At 40.0% G+C, this 13,039-nt stretch overlaps 1 protein-coding gene across 2 annotated transcripts in view; it reads right to left on the reverse strand.

The window, feature by feature from the left end:
* Positions 1-13,039, reverse strand: part of SPIN1 (spindlin 1) — a 45,216-nt gene that overhangs the window by 20,306 nt on the left and 11,871 nt on the right. The window contains exon 1 of one of the 2 annotated variants that reach the window (XM_018085986.2): positions 9,507-9,629. The exons of the other annotated variant lie outside the window; for it this stretch is intronic. The gene's annotated coding sequence lies outside the window, so the exon portion shown is untranslated. Of the gene's footprint in view, positions 1-9,506; positions 9,630-13,039 lie in introns of those variants that run through there. 2 annotated transcript variants of the gene reach the window in all.

The following is a 13,039-nucleotide window of genomic DNA, read 5'->3' on the forward strand; positions in this document are numbered from 1 at the left end:
AACAGGGAGACAAACACTCAGCAAACTGCAGTTTTTAGAAAGAGCTAACTAAAGATATTCACAGCAGCAATTCATAAGAACCAGTTGTTATAGGTAATTAAACCAAATCAAAATGTAGCAGCAAAATTTATTGTAAGATTTATATAAAGTGCAGATAAGCAAATCAGCGCACTGGGTGGCCTGGAGAGACCCCTGCTCTCCAACAGCCCACAAGCTCAATAAAGACAAACAGTAACTTTTATACTTTTTCAACTCCCTCCCATAGTCACTTGTTAGCTCTTGATTGGGCTTGGGTTCGAAGGCTTCGTTCTGGTTGGTTCTGTTGTAGGCCCATTTTAATGGCCAGGGACTTTCCATTCAATAGTTTTAATTAGCCCAATGTCCTTGCAGCTGAGTATGGGAATGGTATCCAGATGATCCAGATGTTCTCTTTGGTTCTTCTTTATCATCTTTATCCTTGACCCTCTGATCCTTGTTCTCTTCTTCTTTTCTAATGAGTGCACTTGGACAATATTTTTAGAAAAGCAGGATATCGTATACGTGCTCAGTAAAGTAAAATACTTTGCCAACTTGGGAACTGCCAGTTGCAGGATAGTCAACTTACAGTAGTAACACAGCAGTTAACTATTCCACAGCTTACAACTCCCCAGTCCCAACAAAACATTAGCTACATTATACAGAAAGTACGAGATATAGATTTTGATGAGCAAATTATTTTATCATTGCTTACTCATTACAACTGATTAGGATAGCTATGTTTAGAAAGATAACTGTAACACCTCAAAGGATAAGGTCTTCTATCAGTTAAGTTGTTTTTTTTAATGGAATGTCCCCAATCATTACTATGCCACAAGTTTGACGTCATACCTCTAAACCGGAAAATTTATTCCTAATCCTTTAAAAGTCACAATTCATATGCTAGCACTTAATACTAAGTGCTTCACTTTGCTCTCTGAACCTATGGATGAACATAAGGCTACTGAAGTCAAAATGTAATTCAGCCATTCAAGCTGATTTTCTAGAAACTAAGCTACTAATTCAAAACCTTACTGAAGATGAAACTTAAGCTTAACACTAGCATTCTGAATTAAATTTACATTGCAATTGCACATTGACTGTTCTGAAGATATTATTAAGAAGGTATAAAACCTGATTTTCTGAAAACAAAATTTATGTTGTTTAAGGACAGATACCCATTTCCTCAACACCCGACAGCACAGGTCACCATGGGGGCAGCTGCAGCTTTCACTTAAAAGACAAATTGTTTTGACTTGTGAGCTGCTACTCACCAGCCCAGGTGTGTTGCTCGTTTTTTACAAACTTTTCTACATCACAGCATACTTTTAAAAAAAACCCATGTGGAAATTAGATGACTACTTTGTCTGATAGAGCTCTAATTATTGTGGAGTATTTCAGAGAATATCAAGTGTCAGCCCTGCAAACTGTCAACCATACGAGTTTTAATGAAAATAGTACAATCATACTATCAGACTAGGCAGGAAGACAGGATATTAAGAGAGAAAAAATGTAGCCACATAAAAAATAATTTTTGCAGCATAAAGGGAAATGAAGGAAAATCCAACATGCACAGGCTGCAGTTTTCACTGTGAACCTCTACAAACTTAGCTGTTTGGAAACATTAAAATGTTTACATGAGCTTTTTACTCCATGAAAAGAATGTAACCACCTAAAATAATTCCCTAGCTAAACTTTTAGTTATCATTCATGCCTGTATTTCCACAAGATTGCATGCATTTCATTGCAACACACGGTTATGATGCTGTTTACTGCGCTCTCATGAAAGTTTCATGACCGCACTATCCACCGAAGAGGGATGTCAGTAGTACAAAAGCAGTGATAATTAGTGCTACTGACGCCAAACTCACAAATTTAAGTGCCTCACTCCTAACAGTACAACCATCTTGAACACATAGGGAAACAATTTGCTGAGGAAATGCTTTCCAGGTAAAAACCTGGAAGGAGAGGGATGGTAATAGCACCTGTCGCTTGTATTCAGATTATACAGTCTCTGACAAAAGTGGCAGGCTCACATCTTCTCAGGTCTGTTCCTGCTGCCAGAGCAGTGGAAGCTCTCAGCAGGGAGCTGCATACAGGAGGAATGTTTCAGATAGCCAAGTAAAAACGCTGGAGCCCACCAGGTGGTGCCAGAAGGCACCGTAGTACAGTAACAACTATGACAGGAATTATTTTGAAGAATTATCCCAAAGGTTCAGAATTAAGACAGGTAGCTTTACAAAGGACGCTACTCTTTTAGAAGTCTTCTGTCTCAGGCAACAGTTTGAGCAAGTTTTACTTAAACTGTCTTTTAACAATGTCCTTACCATTGCTCTATTATAGAGTTAGAAACAGTGATCCAGGTGAAAGGTGGATTAATTAATTATTTTTTTAGTTTATCTTCATTAACTTCAAGCATTAGTACAGTTTTACAAGATCACATGTAAATGGTAACTCACAAATACTGAATTTTAAAGTTCTTACGCACACACACGCACACAAAATAAATGGAAAGAACAGCCAGAGAGAAATCCTGGAAGTGTAATTTCCACTGTCTCCTATTCAGGCTTGTTTTTTTCCTTTTGAATTAGCAAATGCAGCTGTTAAGAGACCACACTATAGTTTGTTCTTTACTTCCACTGTGTTTTCTTCATACCATATCATTAAAGCAGCCTGTCTCACTTAATGCAATTTAGCATTTCAGATTTGCAGTGGCTGTAATTTGAAATAAACTCTGACTGCATAATTGAGCCACTTTGTAAAGGTAGCAGTAAAAACTTCATTAGAGTCAGTATTATGAAACAATATTTTAAACAAACTTGCTTATCTTCTTTAATTTCAGGGACTTAATTAACACATTCCCAGGATCAGAGTATTACCTTGTGAGATTAACTTTCAGAACTCCCTCACTACACTTTTAAATTGCAATAAGAACATCAGTAAACAGATCAGGAGAGCACAGGACTCTCAGCACCCATGTTAGAATTCAGCCTTTTCTGATTTAAAAAAAATAAAATTGTTACAGTACCAATGTTAAAAAGATGTTACTTCTTCCAAGCATGTAAATATTTTTCAGCCTTGCCTACATTACCCTTATGGTTACATAAATACATGTGCATTGTTTTAATATCCCCCATTATTGTGGGAGATTCAAAGCACAGAAAATAAGTGTCTTCTTGTCTGCATTAGAGCACTCATCCATCAGTAGCACGAAAAACAAAAAAACTAAGGAAATAGGACCATTCACTTTCTACAGAGAAACACCAAACAAAACCCCCAAAACACAGAGTAATTACATTCAACATTACCACGCAGGACAACTGCTCTACATTACAGGAAGAACACACTGTATCACACTGGGACATAATTTGGTGGCAGGAGCAGATGCTCTTTGAAAAGCCCTGGATGACTGGGAGAGAGATCAATTTCAAAATTCTAAGCACTATGCAAAGAAGTATACAGGGCATTTGTCTTATTCACATATATGTGTGCTACATACTTAAAATTAATAAAATTCATAGGTGAAAAAGTAACTGTAAAATGTGAGACTTCCCAAATGTATTCCAGCCCAAGATAAGAGTCCATAGATCTAACTGGTGCCACATCACCAAAACTGATTATGGAAGCTCAGCTTTAGGAGGCAAAGGCTCTCCAAAGAGCATTCTTGGAATGTTTATGCATCTAGAATCCAATGCCTACTCTTTCGAAATACACCAAGTTGTCACTTTCTAAAGTGCATCTAAATCCTACTGCAATCAAAGGATTATTTCAGACTTTCTGGGCAACCACAAATTCAGGTCACATGATTCTCATCTGACTGGCTTGATATTCTATGCTACTCTTCAGGATATGGTACAAATTTCACATCCAACACAAATGTGGAATTCTGGCCTCAAGAAGTGACAGTCTTCACAAGTGGCTTACCATAAACACAGTTCCACAGGATACCCCATGACATGCACTGCACTTACACGGACCAAAGACTTTACTCAGCAGGCCACAAGTGCAAGCAGAGCGAACAGTAAACTGCCCCAGACAAAAACTGCCCGGAGATGATTCAAACAGCAGGTCAGCTGCTAGCCTGGCAGAGTCTAATGGCAATCTGAGAAACAGCTCTCTGGACATCTGCACTGTGGAAGCACAGAAAGGTCTCATGTATAATTCAGCTTATTTTTTTTCCCCCAATCTAGATTAAAACTGCTACAGATTATTGGCCATAATTGTTGACCACATTAGCAGCACTGTAGTGATGAGTTTCATACTATTTCTTCCCCCTCTCTATTCCTTCATACCAGTCTTCATACGATCTTTATCTGTTTGCCCAGTACCAGTGTTTTCGTCTGCTATTTGGGAATTCCTTAGAAATTCCTTGCTTTCTTTGCATAACTTTTCATCTGGATAACCATTTCAGCATATGTGAACACATGACTCAAAACAGTAAGTATGTATGAACATATCATAAGAGAACTGCTTTCTACCTTCAAAGTTATAAAAGTCCAGTATAGTTTTTGCTCTTTTTTGTACCAGTCTAGTTTTTGCTCTTTTTGCAGGGCAGAAAAAAAAAAAAAAGGCCTTATTACAAATTGTCCAACAAATCTAAGCAAACAAAAGCAGAAATTGAAGCCTGACCCATCAGAGACCTGGAAGTATCAGTTCACTGCATGCAGGTGAGAGTCTCAACATATCCTGTAAAAAACTTCATTATTAACTTGCCAGTATCTGTCCAAGTACTTCAAGAAATCACTGTGTAGGAAGCCTTAATGTGCAGCTATGGTAAGGAAACCATACTCTTGAAGTTCACAAATCTGTGGGACCCATGCACAGAAAGTCTTCTCATAAAGAGATTTCTCTTCTAGGGCAAAATTAAGATCATATGATAAGGATAAACAATTGAGGATAGGATAATCAGAAGTTTAAAAGTGCTAACAAGTGAGCCACATTTGTGGCTCATTGAGACATTAAGAAGAAATTGTTACGCAGTATTAGTAGTTATCATACAGACTGTCACACAAAAGTTATGAAACTGAGCTGCATGTCTCTGCCACCTAACACAGAAAGTCCAATAAATGTTCTCGGAGGTTTGATATTATGCTGAGTGTCATCAATACTTCATGCCGCAGCAAAATGTAATTTCCAAGCGATTAAAAGTGATGATTTTAAAACTGCTTTTATTAAGTAGAAGTTTAAAACTGAACTTCATCACTTGGTCTTAAGATCTGCCTAAATTAAGGTGCGAATGAGCCCATATGCTGAAGTCAACAATACGGATTTTATTTAACCATCAGAGCTAGAGAGACAGAAAGAAACAGAAAAGGGGGGGCAGTGGGAAGAGAGATTGATCGATCAGGCAGAAGACAGTCACCACCTGTGGATTCACTGGCATCCCACTGGTCCTTCTTCACCCTGGGCTTCTCAGTGGTGGGGGTCCCCAAACCATTCTTCTGGGAGCACCGCCCTTATTCAGTCCAAGTGCCAGGTATCCACAGAGGCACACTCTCATAACTTGGGGTGATCTTTGTCAGACAAGTATTATTATACCACCCTGTGGCTCAAAGATGGTCCTCTCTGGACTTTTCCTTGGTTCACGGGTTATCCACAGGGGTGATGTGCATGTAGTGCATTGCAGAAGACAAGACAGAAGCAGCAGAAGTAATAAGACAAGTAATCATACAGTGCACAACAGCTATCCAATTACACTCATCAACCCAATTCTCGTTAGCCTCTGCCCCCACCCTGTGAGTCCCAAGGATCTGAGTACTGACATCAGCCAGGAGTTGGGGATAACTCCTGGAAGCCAATCTTGGGGTTGGAGTGATTAGCAGTGATTTCTTTCTTGTTGGCTCCGCCTTCTTCAATCGATGCTGCTGCATTGTGAATGGTAACACAGTTTTAGTGAGATTTAACATTCCACATACCCCTTGTTCCTTTAATAACAACATATCTAATGCCAACTGATTTTGTAAAGCCTTTTTTCGACACTTGTTGGACCTGCAAATTAAGGTCTCAGAAAGCACATCTAGTCCCATTACTGAGGGTATGTTCCTTCAACTAGGCCATCTATGCATAAAAAGTTCTCATGCAAAACACAAAAAAGTTCTCATAAAACAGGTTTTCATGCAAGCACATCCTTCCACTGGGCCCATACTCTATTGCTCTGGGGGACAGAGTAGAGCTCTATTGTGATTTAATCCTGACAAAAAACAAACACTGTGCTTTACTACTGGTCATGACCTTCCTTTAAAATTGCTGCACCCACAACTGAGATGCACATGCAGTACAGAATGTATGTAGTTACCATACTGATTAGCATAAATAAAATAAATGAAGTAAAGATAGAAGCCCTTAGGACACATAGGAAACCCAACAGAAACCCAATCAGATCTTCAAGTGGGAATACAAATCTCGGAGATCTGGAAAAACCCACCATGGTACTGTCACACAGGGAACAGAAGTGGCATTTTGCAATGTTATTTTTAATGAGTGATAACATTTCCATAACATGGTTCCATAAATGGTTCCAGGAAGAGTTACATGACAGTTAGTATTCCACCCATGTCCCATTTGAGGTCCATGGCTATCCCTCTCTCTGGTCTAGAGAGGTAGACTCAGCCATTTCCCACGTAACATGTTATTTTGTTTTGTCAAGATTATCTAGTTCACTTGTCAATATCTCCTAAAAATTTAGTCAAATCATCATAAACCTAAACCCTTTTGAGGCAAAACTGGGAAGAGTTATACATATTCCCTGATTTGTATGCTTACAAATATGCATAAATCCTTGTACTAACTCCCAGGCTAAATTTGGTTGAATTCCCTAACTTTCAACTATTGAGACAAAGTAAAACATCTGTAAGATAAAAGTAAAAGCTTTTCCCATACTGTTTTATTCCCAGTAAAAAGACAAAATAAGCTTAGCAAAAATCAAATGATACATAAAACCATTTGTCATATATAATCCTATTAATATTTTGTCTCCCAATAAATTGCTTATGATAAAAGCACCAATGAATCCCTAGAATTAATAAACTGCAGGCAAGTATGGTGACAATTAAAACTTCCATCGGTTCCACACAGCTCGATTTCATCTGTTAGCAGGTTCCTATAAAAAGTGAAAATTCGGCCTACTACAGACCAATTATTAAAAAGAAGGAACAACCCACTGAGTGTTAATTCTATTCCTGTGCCTACCACACAAGCAACTAAAAACTTAAAGGGGCCTAGGGGAAAAGTGATTATGGTATCTCCTTGGCTGTTTTCTGTGAGCTTTCTCATATAAATTCACTGTCCAGTCCCCCACTCAAACTGGTTAATCTGCTTTCCAGAAGGACTGAGGGGACCACAGTGTTGTAATTCTGAGAGGAGTCGTCCCTAGTGAGTGACTCATGATCTCCAGTGGGGGTGTGCTGGCAGCATTCCTGGTATCATTTCTGGAAAAATAAAACAATACAAGTCTCAGAGCAATTGGTGTGGACAGGTTATCCCTTAGGGGCTCAAGTTGTTTAACAGCTTGGACTTGGTATTTCTCAGGTGGAATCTCAACTTCTATTTCATGAAGCACTTGCCCCACTGCTGTTGTTGCCTTTGTAATAAGTAAGCAATGATAAAATAATTTGCTCATCAAAATCTATATCTTGTACTTTCTGTATATTGTAGCTAATGCTTTGTTGGGACTGGGGAGTTGTAAGCTGCGGAATAGTTAACTGCTGTGTTACTACTGTAAGTTGACTATCCTGCAACTGGCAGTTCCCTAGTTGGCAAAGTATTTTACTTTACTGAGCACGTATACGATATCCTGCTTTTCTAAAAATATTGTCCAAGTGCACTCATTAGAAAAGAAGAAGAGAACAAGGATCAGAGGGTCAAGGATAAAGATGATAAAGAAGAACCAAAGAGAACATCTGGATCATCTGGATACCATTCCCATACTCAGCTGCAAGGACATTGGGCTAATTAAAACTATTGAATGGAAAGTCCCTGGCCATTAAAATGGGCCTACAACAGAACCAACCAGAACGAAGCCTTCGAACCCAAGCCCAATCAAGAGCTAACAAGTGACTATGGGAGGGAGTTGAAAAAGTATAAAAGTTGCGGTTTGTCTTTATTGAGCTTGTGGGCTGTTGGAGAGCAGGGGTCTCTCCAGGCCACCCAGTGCGCTGATTTGCTTATCTGCACTTTATATAAATCTTACAATAAATTTTGCTGCTATAGTTTGATTTGGTTTAATTCCCTATAACACCTTCCTACTTTGTCAGGGGGGTCTGATCAGATTTATTTCATGGCCAGAGGGAGCAAGACCGTAGAATTTTGACAAGATCAGCCTGTGCAATAGTGGTTGAACACCTACACCCCTGTGGGAATCTTTTAAAGGTGTATTACCTCTCTTCCAGGTAAGTGCCAATTCAGTAGTGGTTCAAGATGCAGTATTAGCATTCAATTCCTGTAATAAACTAAACTACAACTGTCTGCTCAGTTTGTGCACCAGCCAGACAGGAGAAAAGGAAGGGGCGTGTGAAACCACCCCATCAGTGCCCAAGCACATGGGTGCTTGTATTGTGGCTGTTAGGTTTGCAATACTGGGTACTGCAGCTGTTACTGGAGCCACATCAGCTATAACTTTAGAAATTCCATTTTGTGCTGAAGCAAAAATCTGGCACCGTGATACCCCAGCAATCCTCAAATCAGGGAGTGCAGGTATTGCGTGGAGTAAATGCATTGTAGTCCCTGGATTTGTTAGGGTTAGCAGACTTCTACTTCTTACCCAGGAGCCATAAATTAACCTTAGCAGCCTGGCAAATAATACTTGCTCCATCTACTCCAGTGATTTTAACTCCTTGCCATCCAGTTTGCACACCCAGCTTCTCAGCATCCCATTGCATTAACACTGAATGTTACACTGCCACATCTATTAGAAATTTTATTGCTGATGAGAAACAACTGCAACACAAATGCATGGGATGCATTGACAGGATTCCACTTGTTGGATTTTAGTCTCACCTGATTTATGGCCAGACTGATATCTCAGTAGCTGCATATGGCACCATTTTAACCCATAAAATTCTCTCTTATATGCATCTCAAAGCCATGCCTGAAACTTTCCAATATGATCGTGCTGAGCAGCAAGCAATGGCTCCACCCACAGCCTCTTTTCAAGCTCAGCAACAGGCACTGCCTCTGCCTGAAGCCTCACCATTTTCCTCATTTAGCTAGCAGTTCAATTCTTTGACCAAATCTTGTAAAGATCTTATTTCGCTTTCAGATTTCTGAACAGCCAGGACCCCTGTTGTGCTTCTGTAAGGGCAGCACCAAACCAGCACATACAGCTGCCTTTCCTGTGCCCGGTTTTAGTTTATGTTCTTTTGTAAGAACTGTAATTTTATCAGCCAACACTTGTGGATCATGCCAATCGTTATGTGTCCAGATGACACCATGAGGAGAAGGATTAGCATTATTCCTTTAATTTCATCAGGAGGGGACAACCCCATTTGTCTCACCCTTCAAAAGGTCATTCCTTCAAATGACCTTCAAAAGGTCATTCCTTTTGAATCAGTCATTAGCTCACTGAGGGTTAACGTCTTTCTCCCTCTTAACCATCTGAGGGTCAGTCTGACTTTCTCCTAGAGAAAAAAAAAACAGCTCCAGGTCACACCAGAAAACACTGCAATAGCTTTGCACTGCACTGATAACTACCATATCAAAGGGATCCTGCCCACGACAACAATTTAATGTTAAGATCCAATTAGTGAGAGATGCTTTTGCCCAAAATAAGGTGAAAATGAGATCACATGCTGAAGTCAACAATACAGATTTTATTTAACAATCAATGTGAGGTAGAGAGATAGAAAGAAATAGAAAAGGTAAGAGAATGTGAGAGAGAGTGATCAAGCAGAAGGTACATCAACACCCATGGATCCAGCAGCGTCCCATTGGTCCTTCTTCACCCTGGGAGTGTGCGCCCTTGCATCGCACGGGGGTACCAGCTTCAGAGAATCCAACTTTCGGGTATCCATGCAGGTGTATTCCCATAACTTGAGGTGATATTTGTTTGACTGGTGATACAGGTACGAGCAGTTGCTTCCTTCCACGCAGTTTGCCACAGCAGGAATTTTTGTCTGGATGCATTAACCAGGATGCACTAAACAGACCCCATCTCTGCCAGGCCTGGAAACAGCATCTTCCTGTTGCAAATTCCTCCCTTCCGTGCTTATCTCAAGCTCCCGTTATGGAGATTTATCTTATGGCAAGTTCCTTCTATGGCCCTGACTGTGCCTGAGACAGGCAACTGTGCTCTTTATGTCCTTACACTTGGGTTTTATCAGAATCACTTTGTACATTCAAAATTACCTAAAGCTATGACTTCAGACTCTTTTAAGAGAATAAGAGTTGTTAAATAGAAGAGAAGGTAGGAACAAGAACTCCCATAAATGATTTTGATCAAATAGCTGATAAAGAACCTCACTTCACAACACAGATGTTAAAAGCATGAGGCAGTTTTCCATTCATCTTATTTCAGCACATTCTGTACTACTAAGAACACTGTAAATAAAACACAGCCCACAATCAAGTCCTAGATCTGAAGCAGGAACTGCTGTTGCCCAAGCTGTTGAAACTCCAAGATAGCAATGTTAACGTTTTGATTTTACAGTTCTTATTTCAGACCAATACCAAAAAAAATCTGCTCAAAGAGTATGCAAACTAAACACAAAACAAAGTACCAGTGTACAATACAGTGCATCCTCAAAACAGTCTAAAATATTTGAACCTTATCTAAAAATTAACGTTTAATAAAAGATCAAATGTAGAAATAATGACGTTAAACTCAAGCTTCTGTATACAGACAACTGTTTGATAAGTTAAAGGAGGTTTCTAAATTACTGTTACATTTTTTAAAGACTTGTTCCACAGAACTCGGGGACATTTTTTTATAAAGCATTATTAACCTTTTTCCTAGTAGGACCTTTTGAATTTGCCATGATGCACTGCTATAAAGTTAAACAAATATTAAAGGCAAAGTTGAGCACTCCTTAAACTTGCTTCACTCTAATCACATAGCTTTCCTTATAAAACCACAATTAATTATTTCCACGTTCATTACAGCTCTGCTCTTCTCACATTTCACAGCATTTTAAGTACATGCATAATAGCCAGTTATGAGCTGAGAAAAGCCTTACCAGGCACACAACAAAAATGACTAGTGATACCACATACACACACTGAAGTGCTTCTATTGAGGGTATCAGGTTAAGAAGTCTGTGCCACTGGCAGCACCCAGGCTTGCCTGGCTCTCCCCATGTTTATCACACTTCGGTTACCCTTCCAGACTGGCAGAGCCCCTTCACCTGTCAAAACCACTTGCCACTCTACCATAGTTTCTAAAGCTATCTGCCACTCCGAAATACTGAACTAAAGCAAGCCAAGAATTCTTCTCTTAAAAAAAACCAACTTAGAAATACCTTACTTCTCAAGCACTCCCTTACATTCTTTTTGCGTTATCCTACTCCCTGACTTCAGCCTTCAGTTTTCCTTGCATTTACATAAACCATTTTACCATTGCTTTAAAGAAAAAGTCCTTCAGTCATTTGACTGTGACTAATTCAGTAAGCTGCTCAACCTTTTTTTACGTAGCTCCTCATACCAGTAGTCTTGGGACCACTGCAGAGTTTCATTCTGTCCTAGGCCATCTGCAAAACTAACCACAGTACACGCTCCTCTGTGGTTTCTGGTTTCTCACTGAGGGCTACTTGTCGCAAACAAAACTTCTAGCCACCACCTCCAAAAAACTCTGCCCTTCAGTCAGCAGCAAAAATAATCTAAAAAAAGCATAAAGCAGACTGCAGAACACAAGCTAAGCAAGTCTCAGTGGTCATCTTCAGCAACACATTAAACACACCACCGAATTACAGCTGCAATCCTATCCAGCCCACACAACGCTGCACACAAAGAACATGGGCCTGAGAGGTGGGACTGTGAGGAACTCATGCTGTTCAAGAGGGCCACGTAAGTGCAGGGTGCTGCACCTGGGCCAGGGCAATCCCAAGCACAAACACAGGCTAGGCAGAGAACGCACTGAAGAGCAGCCCTGCAGAGAAGGACTTGTGTGTGTTGGTGGATGAGAAGTAGCTCAACGTGACTCAGTAACATGCACTTGGAGGTGAAAACACCAGCTGCGTCCTGGGCTGCACCAAAAGCAGAGTGGCCAGCAGGTCAAGGGAGGAGATACTGCCTCTTTAGTCCACCCTTGTGAGACCCCCCTGGTGTCAGGCCCCAAGCACGTGAAAGACACTGACCTGCTGGAATGGGTCCAGAGGAGGGACACAAGGCTGATGGCATGGCTGGAGCACCTCTCCTACAAGGTTAAGTTGAGAAGAGATGGAGCTGTGCAGCCTGGAAAAGAGGCTTTGGGACAACCTCACAGCAGCCTTCCAGTACCTGAAGGGGACCTACAAGGCTGCAGAAGGACTTTTTACAAGGCATGTAGTGACAGGAAATGGAATGGCTTCCAAGTGAAAGACAGTAGGTTTAGATCAGGCGTTAGGAAGCAATTATTTACTGGTTTATCAGAACTCCTCAGAACATCATGGAACAAGTCATACCTACACAAGCATCTTCTATAGCTGAAAAAACTCATCTTCCTAACAAAAACAAGCTCTCAGTGCATACCTAAAGTTTATTACTTACAAATATAGCTTCAGTAAGTTAAATTACGATGTTTGCATCTGAAGGAGGTTAGCTGACTGACAAAAATAATGTCTTTTCTGATACAATTCCCTCAGAGTACTTCACTGTACTTAAGGAAAAAACCTTTTGTTCTAAGAGATTACAGATTTTGTCTCAAGTTATAGATCCTTATGGAGCAAAAGTACAGTGATTTTTTAAAAACCACAATGAATAAGTGAAGTAACAACAAATTTCCAGACAGACAATCCCATATACACAAGCACCTATAAACCCACCTCATTTTACCAGTATACCTGGATGCCTCAGAGCTTTATTTTTATTTTTAACTTTTATAGATTTTAGCAGATGT

This window comes from Manacus vitellinus, unplaced genomic scaffold (assembly GCF_001715985.3).
Source record: "Manacus vitellinus isolate BGI_N305 unplaced genomic scaffold, ASM171598v3 scaffold_9_pilon, whole genome shotgun sequence".
Classification (NCBI taxonomy): Eukaryota; Metazoa; Chordata; class Aves; order Passeriformes; family Pipridae; genus Manacus; species Manacus vitellinus.